This window comes from Gallus gallus, chromosome 7 (genome assembly GCF_016699485.2).
Source record: "Gallus gallus isolate bGalGal1 chromosome 7, bGalGal1.mat.broiler.GRCg7b, whole genome shotgun sequence".
Classification (NCBI taxonomy): domain Eukaryota; kingdom Metazoa; phylum Chordata; class Aves; order Galliformes; family Phasianidae; genus Gallus; species Gallus gallus.
In genome coordinates this window covers 28,968,711-28,985,718 of record NC_052538.1, presented here as the reverse complement: position 1 = coordinate 28,985,718, position 17,008 = coordinate 28,968,711, and the positions used below count along the sequence as shown (strand labels likewise).

General features: G+C 39.5%; 1 protein-coding gene across 6 annotated transcripts in view; it reads left to right on the top strand.

The window, feature by feature from the left end:
• The window catches only part of DPP10 (dipeptidyl peptidase like 10), a 362,759-nt gene that overhangs the window by 167,489 nt on the left and 178,262 nt on the right, over positions 1-17,008 (top strand). The window contains exon 1 of one of the 6 annotated variants that reach the window (XM_046944119.1): positions 15,688-15,762. The exons of the other annotated variants lie outside the window; for them this stretch is intronic. The gene's annotated coding sequence lies outside the window, so the exon portion shown is untranslated. Of the gene's footprint in view, positions 1-15,687; positions 15,763-17,008 lie in introns of those variants that run through there. 6 annotated transcript variants of the gene reach the window in all.

Sequence of the window (17,008 nt, the reverse complement as noted above, 5' to 3'; positions counted from 1 at the left end):
AAGAATCTTTGTTCTAGTACACAACCCAGAGTGACTTCACATTTTTCCTTCTTACCAACCTAGCAGAATTTTCTACTTCTTTATATTGTGGCAGTATATCAAACGTAGTGCTGTGCAAGGTTCAACATAATGTCAGAAGCATCAGGTAGAAAAAGCAAATAAAAGTGGAGAAATAAGGTTGTATTGTTAAGCCCAGAATGTTTCATAAGCAGTTAAGATCTAAATCTTATCTTTAACATTTACATTCTATTTCTTACACTATATATATGCCATACTATTTCTGTGCTGGATACAGAAGCGTTACAGGAAGATGTGTTACAGATTTGTAATATCTGTTGGGTATATGGCCAGCAGCACAAGAAGCTGATGTGAAAATGTGTTAGTAGCAGTGGTTTGGAATATCATTCAGCACACATGGCCTTGATTTGCTTTCTCTTTTTCATGTGGCTGTTGAGGAGATCTGTCGTGTGACTGAGTGATGTGATCAGGACTAGAAAAAAACTGAATCTCATCTTAAACCTTCATTGCATTTCTGATCTTCTATGCTGATCTCTGTGGAGAAGGGCTGAGCAGGATCTCAATTCTAGTGAAGTGCTTCTCGTGTTAATTGAAAAACATCACCTCATGTGATATCTTATAAACAGTCCATTTGTGGTATAAGATCTTGGATAGCTTGAGTGAGCAGTGTGAGGATATTTTTTTAGGTGGCAGTATAGCACATGAATGTGTTTCTGTGGACATCTCACATTCAGAACCTTCTCTTCAGAACCTTTCCAAATGCAAAGAGCTTTTCAGATTGCTTCCAGCACTTGATCCCATCCTGGGAACTGGGAGCACCACTGTGGAGAAGTCTTCTGTGAGGGACCCAGAACAGGTGATGTGTGAGCTCTTACTTCTTGCGCTCTCCCCTCATGGTTCCATGCCTTTATGCAGGTTTTCCATGTCTTGCTTTCAAAACAGCACGTAGGAGCCTGTGTAGTGCAGCACAGCACTTGTTTTTTCAGCATTTGGAGCTCTCTGCTTTGGAGGTGTGTTAGAAGGATTGCTGCAGTAATGTAAAACCTGGGAAATATGGCAGTCTTTCTGGCTGTTCAGTGTTAAAGAGAATTGCAGGCACACTGTACACTACATAGCAGTCTTACATATTTGAGTATACATACTGCACGTACTGCATTATTTTCAAACCTACTTCCTGTGTTTCTTTCCAGTTTCTTCCATGTGAAGGTATTGCTTCAGGCAAGCAATTCTGATAATTAACAAGGCAGAGGATCTCTTTAAGCACAGTGAGATGTTATTTGATGTTATTGTAGCATTTGAAAGCCATCACCTTAGCAATTTTTAGTAACTTGAAGGCATTTGGAGTTTGCTAGCATACGTTACTGACTCACAAACATGAAAACAGGCTTTCTTTCCATAGTGGTAATAAGGATAAATGTAACTTGTGATCCCTAGAGAAGTAGCTTAGCTTTTGTTGTTCTTGTTTTAAACAAATAGAGCTTTGAAATATGCTTCACTAGAGGAAAAACTTCTAAGTGTACAGGACCATACTTCACATTATCTTTTCTTTAATGTGATATTGGAAGACACTGGAAAGTCATCTGCTGCTGTGAATCTCCCACCAGTGGGTGGCTGCAATTTGTTGATGCTTTGTTCATAACTGTTAGAAGACCTGTGTCATATTTCAAGTCCACACATTAGTCACAAGATTTCAGGGGTCTCAAACTCTGTACCTTTCTGCTGTAACCACATACTTCTTTTATGCTCCACTCAGCTGCTTCACATAACATTCATGAATACGTGATAGGAAAATGAGCCATGCTGATGGTGACTGATGATGATAAATTGCTGTTTTTATCTATTAGGAAGGACACTGGATGACCTACAGATCTGAGGCTGAAGCTGAAAAACCTTTCCTAATAGTTCTTAACACTGCTGGCAACAGTCATATAATTTAGTGTATGTTACATATGTAGAGAATCAAACAAATAGTTTTGAATGATTCTCAACCAAGATAAAAGCCCTCTGATGTTTGGAGGATGTAGTCTTAAGCAAATCAGTTAGGAAGTATTAAACAATGTTATGATTTAAAGAGAATAAAGATTCTTTAAAGGCTTATGGGGGTTATATTACACTGCCTGGGGCAATATTTGCAATTTGCATTCATTGTAGTTGGGGGGGGAAAAAAAAAAAAGCATTTTGTAGCTTTCTATAAAACAAACTGGGCAAATATTAGGCTTTTCTTTTTGGAAATGCAGGGAGAATTTCAAATGCTAGTGGGAAAACCATTAAACTTGTTTGAAATGCTGAGTGAGTGAGGAACTGAATCAAACACTGCCAGTGCTACTGATCATTTGTGCTTGTTCTTTCTGTTCCTACCTGCACAACGGCTGCTGGCTTCCTTTCCCCTCTCCTATCCTATGGCTTCAGAGACTGTTTAAATCAAAGCATTTAATATATATTAGGGGAGTCTTTCAGAGGAAGAACTTGAGCTTAAGTACATTCAATTAGGAGTAATGATGTGCTGCAGTTTTGAATTTTATGGTAGAACTGTTGAAATCGGATCGTCTAATGGAAGTTCTAAACAAACACAAAATATCTCTAAGAGCTGGGTGGTGTTGGTAATGTAGATTTGGTTGATCCTTCCAGAAAGCTTGTTTTAGACACTCCTACCTTATTTGTGAAGGTTATTCCTATCCCAGCGTGAACAGCAACACAACAAAATCCTTCTGAAAAGTTCAGGCGAGCAACTTCTTGTTCTATGATTGCAGTAGGTAATTAGATGTCATCGAGCATAAATATAAACTTAAGTCTTCTCAAGGTAATAAGCTGTCAAAGTCAGAAAACTTTTAAATGTATGGGTAGCTGCTGTGCAAGGAAATGAGTTACAAAAGGCTCCTTTTGATTTTTAATTAAAAGGTTTGTTGTAATATATAGAATATGCGTTACTTTTCACTTGAGATAGTTGATATTTACATATCCTAGTCTGCTTATATACAAGAATTGCCCTGAAGTCATGGGGACTATTTATGTGAATAGTACCTATGGGACTAATTATATAATTTGCACCACGATTGTTTTCATTATCCTGGAAAAGAAGTTCTTTGGCGTGCAGTAGGATGGGTCAAGCTTCAGTACTCAATCTGTTCGTAAGGTAGTTACCCACATTTTGTCACTTCTGAAGTTTTTGGCAGCAAACATTCAGTGTAGTGGCATGTTTTCATGCTTATCAGAACTACAAGGCTAATATGATAAGCCAGGTTTTAAACAGGTTCCTGAAGTCAACTGTCAGTGTATACAAGTGGTTTGCTCACCTATTAAAAAAAGGCTGAGTTTCTACCTATGGATTTATAGTAGTATATCCACTTTCCTGTGTTTCATGAAGGGTTTCTACAAGCAATTCTGTACTGAAGAGAGGATTTGCCCCTTTTTGTGTCCTATTGCTATAGGAAGAAAAGGAACTTGATGCTATAGTTGAGAGTAGCAGTGTTAAGACTACTGATTTCATTACGGTGTGAGTAGTGATGACCGAAGGAAGGATGAAAGCTGAGCTGGATGGTTCTTGAGGACTCCAGTGAATTCTCTTTTTTTCAGTGACTATTCGGATTGAATCTTCAGCTATTTTCTTTGGCCCCCTTATATGATCTTTTTGGACATGTTTCTGCTTCAGTGAAATGCTCTGTTCTGCATGAGCAGCTCTCAAAACTGTCTCACTGCTCTTTCCTTTCAGATTTGTTATGACTCCATGTGATTCTCTCCTGTATCACACCTTTTTCCACAGCTTTGCCTTAATTTCCTGCACTCGCTTTGTCTAACACTTTTATTTCAACAGTCCCTCTGCCTTTCTTTACCAGCATTGCATTTCTCTTTGAAAGCTAAGCAGTGTCTTCATTGTCTTTGTCATCTTGTTCTCCTTACTCTTATTTCCTCATTGTGAATCATTTGGAAAATGTTGTCTCACATGCTTAAGTGTAATGCTAGCTTTTGTTGACAGTGTAAGAGGAGTCTCAGAGCAGAGGACAATAACATATGCAAACAGTGCATGTGCTTTGATATTTCCACAACAAACCAGTGATTTTATTAAGTACTGAGAATATATATACACCAGACAGATATACAGGGTCCTTTTCGATGGGTTTATGAATTATTAGTGGTTTTACCATTCTTGATAGTTGATATAAATGAACTCCAATGAATAAAAGAAAAAAACAGCAAACAGCTTCTTGAACAGTCATATCTCTCCCTTTTTTTTTTTCTTTCCCACTCCCACCCTTCTGCTACTTAACGATGATAGAAAGTGCCTCCTTCCCTTTTCGCATGCTGTTGTACAATAAATAGGAATAATAGGTTATCTTACATATGAATTCAAGGGAACTTCTCCGAAAGAGCTTCAGTTTGAAATATGAAATTCTACTCTTAAGAGAGTTTCCATGTAGCACTTGAGAAAACTTGATGTGTGTTTACTCTCAGGTCTGAAAGCTGCAGCTGTGACTATTTTAAAAAAGATTTTGAAGACTGATTTACTGCTGTGTGTGGTCAGTATTCATCCCCAGCCTACAGTTAGCTCTGTATATAGGCCCCCCATCTGGCTGTCTACTATGCAAACTCTTTTCTTTTTGCTCTCTATTTCATTTTCTTCTCACTGACAGCTGGAAATTAGTCATACCAGGTCTCACTATCTGTGTGTTGAGGAAATTCTGTGGTTTTCTTTTCCTGCTTTTTATTATATTGGCTCTTGCACTGAAAGAGAGTTCATGTGTCCTTGTCAATGTGCTCAATGTTGGTTCAGTTAAAGCAAGCATTCCTGAAAATACACCAACACGTGTTTTGTGGCTTTAGCAGATACATGTCTGACTGTGTGAGTTATATCCCTCCACCTCTAGCAGAGTGATTCCATCTGCTTTGTCTGTCAGTTACTCTATACCCCTGGGAGGTATTTTCCTCCCAACAAGAAGTCTTGCTTTACATCTGCTATATTACTTTTGAGACTGGGTCATATCTACAGCGTTGTTTTGTCATATTGCACCTCTTTTCTTAACGTTGCACACGATTCACAGACAAGTTTTGTATTTAAAAGTATTTGCAGAAGTGGTGCTCAGTCACTGAAAGTGAGTTAACTGTGTGTGCAAAGGCTTTTGGATGGATCGGACAGCTTACTGGGAAGGTTTTGCCCTTGAGGGCTTTCTTGAGGTTCTTGGTGTGGAGAAAACTGTGCTTTGAGATTAAATTATTCAGCAAATGTTTTTTCAAAGTAATTAAAGCTTGCATTTAATGTTTTATGTATGCAGATTAAAAATGAAGGTTGATTAAATCACAACAAAGAGAAGTTTATTCACAAACAGCGAGCAGCAATGCCTCCTTTGTGACTGATGGAGCACTGTTGTGCCTGCTTCATTACAGCAAGTATTGACTCCATCTCATTAGGGCAGGTTTTTTATGTGGCAGTGTGGTTATGAAGTGGGCAGTGGATTTTGATGCAGTATGGCCCTGGCTTTGCTTGGTAGTGGAGAATGCATCTTTTTTTTTTCAGATTGTCAAATATCTGAATTATAGGCACTTTTCCTGTTTGTGTTTTTTTTTTTGAAATGGCCAGGTAAGATATAGAAAGATCAACAAGATCAAGAAGCAGGCTAAAGTAATGATTTTCTTGTTGGAAAGTAATAGGCAAGCTGATAGAGCACGTACAAACAGCAGGTTTTGCAGCGCAGTGCAGAACAGTAGCAATTCGAAACCCACGTTATGTAAAGTAGCTGAGCATAAGTTTCAGCTGAGTTTTGGGCTTCAGTAACTCAGAACTCATTTGTTAGAGAAAGAACTCATTTGTTCTTTTTCTTTTCCCACTCACTAAGTGTTTCAGTGTGTGAATTCCTGCAGCCTTTTAAAATTTTACTTGGTTATCTTCTCCGGATTGAGCACGTGGCCATTTGAATACATATACCTGATATTCAGGAATCAATGAAAGTAAGAGAAAATAAATTCTCACTGTTTCACATGCCAGCATGAGTGCCTGCTAAGCTGCTTCACAGAGACATTTTCTTTCCTCACCTTACAGTGGGGCTGTCTGTGCTGCCCAGGGCTGAGTGGTGCCGTGTTTCACAGAGATGAGAAATGCATTTATCTGGCAGAAGCCACATATCCTTAACATGGATCAGCCCAGTTTGTTCTGTCATTGTGGGAGAGATATCCACCTGTGGATCACCGTGTGCTTGGCAGGTATTGCTGAGGTTGGGTACTGCTTGTGCTAAGTAATGTGCAATGTTTCTAATACACCTTAAGTGTGATCTTTATCATTCCTACCATTCATCAAGAACATAAGCTTTCAGTTCAGTGGGTGATAGTAATTAATTTTTCCACCAATACTTGCTTAAAATAACAACAGTTCTTCAAAACAAAAATTGAAAGTTATCTGTGTGTTTCAAGTGAAATGATTTAGTTCTAGCTGATTGATCAAGTTAAATCCAGGATAAAAAGACTAGCTTTTAAATGACAGTCTCTGTTTCTTGGTCCACATACACTGTGATTAAAATTAATCTGAATTGTTGGCTTCGCACAGAGGTTGATTGGACTCTGGGCTGCACAGAGCATAAGAACCATGGTGGAAAAAGTGAGCACTTACATTTTGGGACCTACAATCTAAGTTCCAAGTGCTAACATTGCTCCACCACAAACTGTTTTCAGACTCAGGGGACACATTTCTCAGCACCCTTGGGCCTGTCAGAGTTATTCTGATGTTGGATCTGACAGAGCAGGGAGGGGGAGCAGGGATCAGAAGGGCCTGGCTGGGATGGGGAGTGGGCAGCAGCCCATGAAGAGGAGCCAGATGGCTTCGCAGTGCTCTCGATAGCCCTGGGCTCCTGCTTGAGCTTCATCTCCCATGCATTTGGGGTTCCTCCAACACTGGTATCTTTCCTTTCTCCAGCTACATTAGCTGTATTTTACTGAATGCCTCTGGTGTCTAGGGAGCCATATATGTATCATACATGTGTAGATGGTAGTGGGATTTATCAGTGCTGCTATGGAAAATTATCTGGTCCCAATTTCTCCTTGTTATCCCATTGGGGAGAAAAAACCCACCACACCGCTACCACCACCCGAAATGACAGAAAACCATTCAGTATACAAATGTAAAGCTCTTAGAAAAAGAACACCAGAAATTGTGTGCGTTTGAGATGATTATCTGTCCCAGTAGTTCTAAATTGTTCTGAGTCTGCTTTCTGGGGTGCTTTTGTAAGGGCTGCTGCACTGATGATTCCAGGGCTTATACTCTCCTGATGGTTTTCCTGAGTCATTGTGAATATATGGGTGTATATTTTGAAGTACACCAACTGAAATGGTGTTTCTCCTAAAGTTTCACAGAAAAACCCATCTACTCTGTTTCTCCTGAAACAAATCATACTTGTTTTCATTCCTCCACCAACTCGTAAGATTTTTGTGTATTTTGTACAAACACAGACTTGCTGCTTTTTTCCTATAGCATGTCCTGTGTTTACAATTACAAATGAGCATATATAGTGCATTGTAACAGTTTGCCCCTCTGTAAAAGATCTCTTTTACAACATCCAGAGAGGTGCTCTGCATTTCCTTATCATTTCTGCAAAATCAAAGTCACCAGACGTTGCTCCCAAACATCTGTGCATAGAATAAGGGATGTACTGTTTCAGGCTTGAAATATGAACACTTGATGAGGAGAGACACATAAAGAGTTTAAATCCTTACCATTTCAAGGGCATTGGAGGGATTTGCAAGCCCAATTAAATAAACTAGTGAGTACTGTGAAATATCTTGAGGGAATCATTAGTTGCTATAGAAAACAGGTAGTAGCTGTTTCTTAACCAGCAAAGGTTTCATACTCTCATTCCACTGGGAAGGGCAATTCCTGCTGAAATTGATGCATTTGTCCACATGGGAAAAGATTCTGCCCTTTGAATGGTTTTGTTCTACCTTTGAGAAAGGTTACCCTGCAGAAAGGGAAGCTAGTGGTGGTGATCTCTTCATAGTCTGAAGATATTTTCCACATTAAATCTCATGCAACTCCTGATGAACTAGCAACATCACAAAATGTTTTCTGATTTTGTTATTGTTTACAGTACTTCATGGCTATTCTTGTCCTTGTCACTCATCTTGCTTATCAAAATATTCCTTGCCCACTAGCATCAGAGCCCTTTGTGTGTTTAGCACTTGTTTAAGGAAATACTGGGAAAATGCATCTATTTTCTGATCATGTTCTTGTTCTCTTCTGAGACTCAGAGGTGTCTGCACCTCACCTTGAAGTGTTTGAAAACAACTCCCTGTTATCAAGATTTAATAGCACTGGGAGAAAATCAGAAGTTAGTCGGCTTTTAAGATATTGCCCAATGGCATTGCATTCTGGATGCAGCACTCTCTAATGTCAGCGAAGTGTGAAATTTAAGACTCTCCAGAACTTCACCTTCAATATAAAACCTCCAAGCAAAAGCAGCGTTTGGTGGTTGCCCAGAGGTTAATGCAAGTGAGGGTGAGTTGTTTTCATCGATAAAAGCACATTCCATTATGGATCTCTGAACCAGGGCTTTTGGTACCGGGGCATGCACCTCAAAGTCCATCAGAGTTGCTGCAGTATCCCATCTTTTTTAGTGAGCAATGGAAGACTTTGCCCAAGGCTGTGGGACCTTTCATTATTTCTTTTTGGAGCAGCCACTCTTTTTTTTTCTGAGGGCTCCATTCTTTAACTAGGTGACACCTAAGACTTTATTTCTGCATTTGGGTACTTCAACAGTTCCAGTTTAGTTCTGAGGCTGCAGATGGTTGGACAGCATTTCTGAAAGATTTGTTTACATTGTGACAAGTCTTCAATCTTCATCTAAGATTGGATTGCTATTCTAACATCAGGGGAAATTAACCAGATAGGATAAGAATCGGGCAGATGAACAATAAAACTGTTATCTCCATTTTCCATTTTTCTATTTCAGTTATTCTAAAATGAAAGTGAATTGCTGTGCTGTGGTAAACCTACCAGTCGTTTGCATTGGCTGTCTCAGAAATGGGGACATCTTTTTATACAGAGTGAGAGCATAGAGGAAAAGTATTTCATTCACTTGAAGTCAATAGATTGAAGAAAAAAAGAAAGCAGCAGCATTACATAAATAGAATATTGGCTAACAGTCCCATCAAACTGGAAAAAGAGACCGTGTGCTTTTATGTTTGGTAAGAAGTGTCTTCAGGGTAGTTAAAAGTCTTTACCTAGAACAGTAGGATCATTTTCATGCTGACCTTTCTTGCTTAGGAACTCTTGGTGAGTAGTAAAAATTTTATGCATGCAGTGAATGGATTGAAATGACTATCTTTAGCATATAATGTATTAGTGACTTTATCTACTTTAATACTTTATGCGATAATCAATAGTTTGTTCTGACTTGGAGATCCCATTCTTTATTCAGTGTTGGTATCTTGAACCTCGGTGTAAGTTTGTATCCTTTTGGGCCATGCCATGTATTGAACTCCTTGTATTCCTCCTTTCCTGTAGTGCCCAGAAACCTTGGGTGGAGTGAGTGGAGTCATGGTCTTTATCATGAGCCACTGAAGCCAGAGACTGCAAAAAGAGTCTGAAAGCAGTCATTGAAAGGCAATGAGACTGTCACTTCCACAACTTTAACACTGGTTTTCTCGAATCCTCTTTGCATGTGCATGTCCCTCAACAACCCATTCAAGAACTCTGAATATGGTTTCTGGAAAAACAGGATGGTTTATTCTGCGTGTTATTATTCTGCCACTGACCAAAACTAACCTCTTCGTGCCTGGATTTATGACATTTTGCACATATAACAACTAGTGTCTGTTTTTCCCTTCCTCATCCTTTTTATTTCATTCAAAATGCAATCACTCCCCTGGAGAGATGTGCTAGTGCTTGCAGTTCAGTTTGGACGTTCAGGGGCACTAAGTCATTTGCGATACCAAACCACGCTGTAATTGGATGTAATGATACCTGCTTCCCCAGAAGGTTTGCATTTTGGGAAGTTAACATTTGTGAAGCAGTTTAAAATGCTACAATGAAAGGTGTTTTGAAAATGCAAAATGTTGTTATTATTCCCCAAAATACAGGGCTTCCCACCAGAAGTGCTCATAAGCATGCAACTCTTACTGTTGAGATTTACTTATGTCTTCATCTTGGGATATGTGCGGTGTAAATTCAGTCACAGATTTTATTGATATTTTTCTTAGAAATTAATGGAGCTACAAGTAGCCCTGCTGCTTGGAGAATAGCTGTATTCTTACTCATTGTGCTACAGCTTTGTAAAAACCAGCCTTGTCAAAGCGTTTCCTTTTGTATTTGATACTGAATGGTTAAAGCTGGATGTGCTCCACACTAATGCTTACTCTGAGCAAGACAACTTAGAACAAATAACCCTTTCCCCTAAGCAATAACCCTTCTCATAACCAATCTTAAGAGGAGGAACAAAACAGTGAGTAAAAAGCTTTAATCCAGTCATCAAATCCCTGAACATTAATCTAAAGCTCCAAATCTCATTTCCCCGTTCAGAAACCTTGCATAATAAAAACATCAGTTATTCACATGTAATGTGCCTCTTCCTACTCTGTTGCTGGCCAGTGTACTGGGCTCTGCTCAGTATGCATGCTGGGGTGGTTAATCTCAAGTGTGGTATTGCTGATGCTGCAGCATCACCTGGTAATTTTGGTATTGTCTAGTACTGCATGTAGTCAGTGATGCAGGCATGTTGCTGGCACTGTGTTTCTGGATGTGAATGCAATGATTTAGGCACTGTTGGAGCTGCAGACACTGAAGTGTGGTTTCATATCTCAGCCACTGGGAGAGAAGAAAGTCACTGACTGATTTTTGCAAACTCATTTCTCTGAAGTGGAAAATGACTGATCAATATTCAGAAATGCCAAATGCTCACAACATCCTGGTATGGCTGGTCTCCTGCATGCCCCTCTAGAGGCAGGGGCAATTACGAACCAGTAGACAGCAACCAATTTTCATGCCACTGTGACAAAGCCTTTTCAAATAACTGCTTGAAAATGCTTTGAAACATGTATATTCTGTAGTTCTGGTGCTATTTATCAGATAAGCATCAAGTTGTTCAAATTGATCTTCATTTACAAACTTCATTCAAGCAAAATGCTACTGCTCTGACTGTACTGTTATTAATCCTGGGAGTTAACCAACATGTGGACATCAGTGGGGATGTTGTTTTGCTTTGATTGGACTCTTATGCATAGAAAACAACACACACTGCCTATCTGCTTCATTAAACTGTAAAATTAATTCTGCTTTTTAACATAGTTTAATGCACAGACATTAAGATATGTTTTAATCTGCCTTTTAAAGCACAGTCTCCTATTGCAGATTTCTGAGTTGCTTTTTGTTCTTTAGGGTTTATTTTAATTTCTTTCTAATTTCAAAGTCTTATAACCTGACTTTAAGGTTTTAGATGAAGTTCTTAAGTCAGTGGGGAAGATGAGATAAGTTTTAGGTATTTCTATGGAACAATTCAGGTCAGACTGTTAATTATGAAGGGAAGCCTAGTAGATTAAATGTCTGTAATGATGCTGAAATGAGTTTGGATCTCAGCATGGCCGAGTGATTTCAGATCCCAGTATATGTGGATTAAATCAGAAATATAGTATTTCTTTTTTTGTTGTTGGCTATTAAAATTGCATTATCAAAATCAATTTTTATAAATTTCTTAGGCATAAAACAAAACTGGTTGTTCTTCTGATGTTTCCCTGCTTCTCCTTTTGAAATGGAGAGCAAACATAAGAAACCTCAGTTCAAAGCGGAACTATGCAAGACAGATCTAGCTGGCAGGGAAAGGGGGCTGGTCTGCAGTACCTTTGAACCATTACTGTAAGAAATGACTGCTGTCCGAATATCATGGCAGCTACTTCAAGCCTTATCTATACCCAAACAGGGCCAGCATAATTGTGACAACTTATGGGAATTGTGTCATTATTTTGTATCTAGCTCAGGCTGCCATTTCTCAGGAGAGAAAGTGGCATTGTATCAGTGTGTCCAGGTGTCAGAGCAAGTAAACCTTACACAATGGTGATTGACAAAGATTAATGGTTTGTAATTGTGGGCAAGAAAAAGAGGAAGACCTTTGTAATGTGTGTTTTTTAAAAACAACCTGCAGGCTGTTGAGAAAAGTGTATGTGTGGATTAGCATAGGAATTCACTTCTCTTTGTACTGAGAGTCTTGGGTGGTGTTGAGTACATGCCACTGCGCTTGGTTTGTTTGCTGACCTTGTTCGTGGCCTGAGGATAGAACATGTAGCACATGAACATCACTGAGGCTTGTTCCAATCCCTGAATCTGCTTGGAGATCCACAGTTAAACTTTGTAGTGCAAGTATTATGTTTTTCACCATAGAGGTGATGGAGGAATAATTTATTCCTTAATGCCTTGCCCAAGCTGGTAACTGTCTTGTTTTCTGCTTTAGCTGTTGCATGAAAAGAGTGGAAGTGATCATCATAGCACTTCTTCAGCTTTCAGAAGGGAAAGAGTTACAGTTCTCCTTGAAAAATCAGCAACAGGACAGCGTATTTTTCTTCCCAGTGTTTTCATTGGCATGTAGAAGCAAGTTGTTCTTGGTTACATGCATGCATTTTGGTGAGGTTCAAAGCCAGGTTCACCTTCAGGTGTCTGATGTCAGTAAAACTGGTCCACATGGACCACATCTCCCTGTGTGTTGATGCACTGACAAATAGCTTGTGCCTTGCTTCTTCTTGTCCATCACAGAGCTGTATGCAAGCACAGGATGAAGACACAGGTAGGAGGAAGGTGGGTATTTATACTACATGAGGGCTGTGACTGAGCAGGATTATTATGGGATGAAACCTGGAAGAGAGCATAGCCCTAATACTGCTGACAGCAGGAAGTAGTTAAGGAGTGACTACTCCTTCCCAGTACTGTGGTTTTCTCTTATTTTTTTCAGTCGTGTCATATTGAAGACACAACCTACCTGTACTTTTCTCTCAGAATAAAAATAAAAAATACTTGTAGTCACATAAATGTTTGATTAATTTCCTTGATTTATAGACTTCTTGCCCTTTTTAAAATAGGTGACTCTAAAAGGAAGTGATAACGATTGAGCACAGCCTAATTTCTAAAGTTCTACACTGTCACTGGGACTTGTTTGAAAAATGTGTCACAGATAATTCTAAATTTCACCTGGTTAAAACAGAGATAATTTCACCACAGTAGCACCTTTACGTGTGAAAAGAAGGTTCTGAAGAAAGATATTTGCAAAACATGCAAACTAGGATAATCTGGGGAACAGAACAGGCTGGCATTGCTGAGCCATCTGAGGCCCCAGGCCCTCTCTCCGTCCCACATTCAGGCTGCCCGGTGTGGGCCTGCTGAGGTGGGGGCACAGATGATGGCGGCACTTCTGTTGCATGAGAGCCACAGGGAAACAATTTCTCCTGCACTGTATGCAGGGAAGCCATGAGTATTTAATTTGTTCTTAAAACTAGGATCTGCCGTGGGGTTTTTTATCTGTAAATCTGCATCATCGTGGTATGGGAGGAACTGCATGGAGTGAAGCTTGTCTGCCGGCCCAGTGTGTGCCCCATGCACCAGCGTCTGCTCTATGTAGGCCTTTAGATCTTCAAAGTGATAATGCTGCTAATACATGTGTTTCTGGGGTATATATTACCTGGAGCTGAAACATGGAGTTCAGTGACAGGATTTCCTAGTGGGAGAGAGCATTTAAAGTCATACTGGAGATGCTCAGAAGCATATTTGATATATTATTGGCATTTCTGTCCTGAAAGTTTTCTTCTATGGGAATGAGCAGACATAGCTTTGTGCAGGTTTTCGATCAGCCCTTGTGGGGCACTCATGGTTTCCTCTGAGATATTTTCATTCCTTGAAAACAGCAAGGACTGCCCTGAGGAATCTTTGTGAACTCTGCTCTTCTCTTCAGGTGCTTTTCCCCTAAAGGCTTGTGAAACCATCCTCAGTTGTACCTCTGCAGTACCTCTTTCATCTGTTTGCGCAGAAGCAGTTTTTAAAGGGAGCAAATATCATGTGTGGTCACTCCTGTGTTCATTTTTTATGCATTTAATTCCTGATGCTGAGACTTGGTTTTTCAAAGTGAGGCTAGAATTGATGAGGATATACAAGGCCAATGTTGCATACGGCAATAGTGGGGAGTGTATAAAGTGCAACCAGGGCTCCTTATTGACAAAGCCTAAATAAAATCTTTAATTTCATTAATTTTGTTGTTGCCAGTCAGATGGCCTGGCATGAGTTATGTCATGCAGCTATTCTTTGGGTGGTAACTCAAGAAAGCTTAGGCTGCAGGTTGATGGAAGGCTTTGATGCCAAGATCTGGTGTGTCCAGGAACTCAGGAAACCCTGGATTGGTGCACACTGCTGCCAGGCACCATCAGTCCCTGCTGCACAGCTGCCATTTAAGTCTTAAATCCGTTTCCTGGAGCAGTTCCTCAGTGCAGCCAGATTGGGTTTGAAAGGATTGCCCATGGCCCTTGGGCAGAACTATTTGTTAAGGCTAATTAACATGATGCACCTGCTGCATGAGAATTAATGGCACACTACACATACTGGACCTCTGAGAATTTGCTGCATGTCTCTGGTGAAGCTAGGTAAGAAGCAGTGGTACAGCCATTGCGTTTGCATTTATTTTGCATTTATTCTGAGGCTCTTTTTTTTTTTTTCCTGATTTATCCCACTTACTTCATCATTACTATTATATTTTACATTGTATACAGTGGTTGAATGAATATAATCTTTATAATGGTTAAGAGGCATACAGGAAGCGTTTCTGAATGAAAATATTTTTTGTTTGTTTTTCTTTGGAAGATACTAGTAAAGACTTACGAGCAGCTTTGTGGTGCAGGGTGTTTTGCTTTCATTTTACTGACGAATGGTGTTTTCTTCAGCCAGCAAGCTGGCAGGGAGTTGCAAACAGTGACTTCATTTATCGTACCAGAGCTCACTCTTGTTGATGGTTTCATCAGCCGGTGGGGAGGCATTTACTGTTCCTCTGCTGCCAGCAAAGGTCGTGCTTGTTTTTATCTCAGCAAACTCTGAATATGCTGAACACTGTGTCAACTTGAATGGCATTACACTCATCTTCCAGGGTACTGAGTTTTGTTGTTGAAATGGCAGCAGGAGGAGGTGGTGGTGTTGCAGGCAGATTAGTTCAGTGATGTATTTTATTACAGTTTTATGCAACATGTGCTGTGGGGCTGTATACTAATTTGAACCTCATGAGCTGGAACCCTTTTGCAAAATTAATGCAGCATACTGGCTCATTGAACATGGTGTTTCTTCCTTTCTTAACAAATGGAGGAAAACAATCAATAGAAATACAATATTCGTTCACAAGAATGTTGTGCAAAATTGTGAGTAAATGAAACAACAGTGAAATGAAATTTGTAAAAGAAAAAAATCCCTGGTTTCTTACAAGGAGTGTGAATTCTGAACCGTGTCCCTGAGGATCACCAACACCAGATTAGTTTTCATTTTGTAAAATCATGCTCATCGGACTTCTGATAATTATAAAAAAAAATAAAAATAGTAATAAAAAAAAGGGCAAAGTGCTTTAGTACTTGTTAGCACTAGGTGTCCTGTGCTCCTACGCACAGCTGTAACTTGTTTGTGGGGAGCTGCTCCACAGCTGCACCTTGTTAATGTGAGATATATGTGTATAGCCCCTGTGCTGAGGGAGTGGTGTGCACACTCTGCTGGCCAGCTACCACCTGTAAGGAGGGCTTAGTGAGCGCTCTGCCTCCAGTGATGTGAGTACCTCTCTATTAAATTGATGAATATTACCTTGCCTCTGAATAGTATTCCGGGATCAGTGAACCTTTCACAGAAGTGCTGGTGATTTTCTATAACGGTTGGCAAACATTTACTTGTTGAGTGCAGATTGGCAGAGTTCTTCTGTACGGATTCTGGTAGTGATTTTGATGTGTATCTTATGTTTCCAGGGCCATTTTGAAGAATGCGTTAGTGCTGTAAGCATCGTCAATAACACTCAATATCGTTTCATTTAAGTTGAGGAACACAGGTAAATAATCAGAAATAATGGTTGTAAATAATTTGATTAGGAAGTTTTTGGATTTTCTACTTTTTAAGATATATAGTACCTTTACTGCACCAACTTGTGCTAAATAACACAGGCTTTATTGGCATAGATTTATTAACTTCATGATTAGTGCTGTTTTGTTGATGCTCTTCATTTATACTGTGTTTTGTCTTAATCTATTTTTAAAGAGAAAATCTTTTCTTATAGTGTTTCTTGTTAGGAAGCTGCAGTTCTTCATAAAGCTGGTAGCTACAACTTTGGCTTATTGTTCAGCTAAATTTGTGTTCATTTTATGTATTGATGGTTTCATTTGATGGACTTAGTGATCTTGAGATCTTTTCTAAATTTAGTGGCTCTGATTCAGGACTCAACAGCTGTTTTCTGTAACGAGCCCAAAGCAAACACTGAGGCATAGAGGAAAGAGAGTCAAAGTCTCTTCATCAGGAGCTAGAAAGAATATATGTATTCTATGTTAATTTGAAGACTGAGGATGGCACGCAAAGCATTTTTCAGTAGCTAATATGTTATTAAAGCATTGGAGAAGGGAGAGGGGGAATATTCACTGCAGAAATTACAGCAAGTAATGTAGCTGAAGGGAAGAATTCAGGAGACTTCTCTGTCACTTGGCTGAGTAAGTGAAGTTTGGGGCAAAATTGTTAGTTTCCTGTGCTCAGTGTGTGTATATGTGTGTATGTATGTGTATATATTATACATTTCTAGCCTATAGAGCTGCATTGGAACTGGCTCAGGTTGGTTGTGTGCATTTGCTTCTGCTGTAAATTGGAGAACATGAAGAATTTATTTTTGCCTTTTACTGCTGACATACTTAGTTCTGCTCTGAAGGGTCCTTAGCAGAGGGTCGGTAGTTTGTGCAGATATGGAGGTGTTTGTTATGATTCATAAACACTGACTGCATGGTCATTAGGTAGGAAAGGTAAATGCTGAACGGGAAACAA